Below are 2,947 nucleotides of genomic sequence, written 5' to 3'. Positions count from 1 at the left end.
TACTATGTCCTGTCCCTCGGCAAGGACGTTTCTGGGATCGCTCGCTGCAGGAAGAGAGGTGCCAGTGGCCGTGGGGGCGTCTGGGACGGTTCTCTGACATCGAGATCCCAAACTGTCGGTAGAGGTTCGCAGCCTTATCTGACACTGAGCTCCGCAGACCTGCGGCCTCACGCGTGCAGATGAGGCCACCTCGTGTCCCCCGGAGCGCGTGGGGTGCAGACCGGGCCTCTCGCCTTCCACAGCTGTTGCAGGCGAGCTGGGCTCGGAGCAATGACCCTGACGGTTGTTCTCGATTGAACTGTGTCCCCTCAGAAGCCGCAGAAGCCCCTGCCCCGGCAGCTGTGCATGGACCCAGAAATGCAGTGTCTGCAGACGGTCGAGTTGGGGTCAGGTCTTCAGGGAGGACCCCACCCAGTGAGACTGCATCCTTACAACAAGCAGTGTGCCCCAAGCGGCGTGCCAGGCCGAGGAGCACCACAGACGGGAAACCACTCGAAGGTGGAGAGCGGCCTCAGAAGGAGCCGATCCTGCAGACACCTTGACCTCAGATCTCCAGCTCCGGAGCTGTGCGACAGTCCCTCTTGTGGCTCGAGCCGCGCGCTCTGGGTGCTGGGTCACAGCCGCCCCAGGAAGCGCCTGCAGAAGAAGAGGCCAGCGTCCGGGCCCTCCCAGTCACTGCGGGTAGCTGGGCCTCTGCGGTGGGGGGCACGCTGTCTTGCCCCCTCCGGTCAGCGGTCCCCGGGATCACGTTCAACAACGGGCCGCAGAAGACACTGCAAAGGCAAGGAGGGTCCCTCTGGAACCCAAGGCCAACCGGAAAGCCAGAGGAAGGCAGAGAAGACGCCTAAGTGGGGCTCCCCAGGAACACAGGGAAGAGGACACAAGCTCCCGTCAGCCGGGATACATCTCGTTAGAGACGGGCGCTGGCCCATAGGCACCACTTTGGGCTGCTGTGAATTTGCCTCGGTTCAGGTTCTCCCTCGAGAGAGAGTGGGCGGCGGGCTTTCGTGCCACACCAGTTTGAACCCAGCTGACTAATTATAGGGGGGCCTACACTTGAACGTCCTCAGACCAGTGGCTGTGTCAGCTACTCCTGACTCCCCCAAGGAGAACGTTCTCCTGCCTTCTTTGCTGGTATTTAGAAACCCTCAACGTCACATACCTCCCCGCCCTCCCCAAGAGGCAGGGAGCCTAGGGACGTGAGGGCACACAGGTGTGGTGCTTGTTCACAGATCACAAGTGCTTGTGTGCACCTGGAGGGGAACCACAGATTCTCCTTCCTGGCATTTCCGCATAGACGTACGTTCTTCAAGGCACACAGAGCAACGAGCCCAGCCAGTCCTCCTGGGCGGCCTCCACCTGCCCGCTTACGCGGGTCTGGCACAGAGTGGGATATTTGAGTGTTTTCTTTTTTACCCCCGAAAGCTTCATTTATACAAATATCAACATGACATTTGAAAAGTTTATGTCTCACTCTTATTCCCAGTCAGAATCTGTGAAATATTTCCTGTGAATTCTGCAGTGCTCGAATCTGAGCGCACGTTTACATAGTGCTCCCGTGGCGGTACACAAGGCCCTTGCTGGGCCCGGGCATTTTTTCAGGGCTCTGGAATCAATCCTTATATAGGATCCATTTTAAACCCTAAGGCCGGTTGCACAGTGCGAGCCAACATCTGGAAGAGCGGAAGATGGTCGGACAACATTGCGAAATATAAAACATGAAACTTATTAGCTTTTTCCTGTGTTAAAAATATTTTTAAATAATGGAAGCAATCTGATAGCACGCTGAAAAAACCTTCCTACTCAGAAAAGCTAGAAAGAAAAAGAATTCAGTCATTTTCGGGCTTATTCCGTTTCTTTTTGCTTGAGTTGCACTTTTTCCAATTTTAGAACATCATTACCTTTGCAAAAATGGATTTTGCTTTAAAAGCATTCTCACGCATTTGCCTTTTTGTAGGTACTAATGTCACACTGAGCCGCAGAAAAACAACAAGCCATAAATCAATGTATTAATGAGCGGAATGACTCCACGGTGAGAGGGCTTTTTGTCATCCGGGTCCTCCTCGGGTGCAATTGTACGGTGGGCGGTGGGCGCGGTTTTACAGTCTTCTGACAGCTCTAACCCATGTGAGCGTGCACATGCAAAGTAGCTAGCAAGGAAAATCGCTCCAGCAGCCAAGGAGCAGAAGGAAATCTTAACCAGAGCTGTGACATCCCCCAAAGGTTGTATATCACCGTCGGTGGCACCGCTGGAAAGTGGGCGGTGAGATGCAAATGACCTGAGCAGATCCGCCTTGGGATTGGCCGCCCGTCTCTCCTCCCACCAGCTGAAACCTGAGTCCCAGCCATAAATATCCCCAAGTCAACCTCAAAGTAGGAAGCATCTCAGCAATGTTGCCTGCTCGCGATTTTACCCCAAGAAAGGGAATCTCCTAGAAAGTGTGGGAAGACAAAGGGACGACTTGGAACAGACACAAGTTGACTACAGACATGCTTTAATTAAATGATAGGAGATTAAATAAATCTGTGGCACAAAAACACTGAGAGTCTGTCTGTTCAGCAAACACACTGAGTCAGCGAATTGTTTTTCTTTTTCTAGCCGTCAGGGCTAGTGAAATTGACCCACGATTCCAGCTAAGGTATCTTTGGCTTCCTAATGTTGCAAAAGGTTTAGAACGTTTAGAAGGCGATGTTCCAGCCCTGGGAAGGCCACGCCTCCCTGGCACCTACCGTCTAGAAGGGCAAGACCAGGAGCCCATGCAAATACGTGGCTCTGAGTAGCAGCAGATATCAAGATCCCAGGCCCAGGACTGGCTGGGCACCAGTCACCCTGCAGATCCTGTTAGGAAGTTGCTGGTAACGAGTCTCACCCACTCTCCACAGGAACGTTGCCAGATAGGTACGCTGGTGTCCATTTCATGGATGCAGAAATGGAGGCTTAGAGAAG

Source organism: Prionailurus viverrinus, chromosome D3 (genome assembly GCF_022837055.1).
Source record: "Prionailurus viverrinus isolate Anna chromosome D3, UM_Priviv_1.0, whole genome shotgun sequence".
Lineage (NCBI taxonomy): Eukaryota > Metazoa > Chordata > Mammalia > Carnivora > Felidae > Prionailurus > Prionailurus viverrinus.
Note: the sequence above shows the minus strand (reverse complement) of the source record.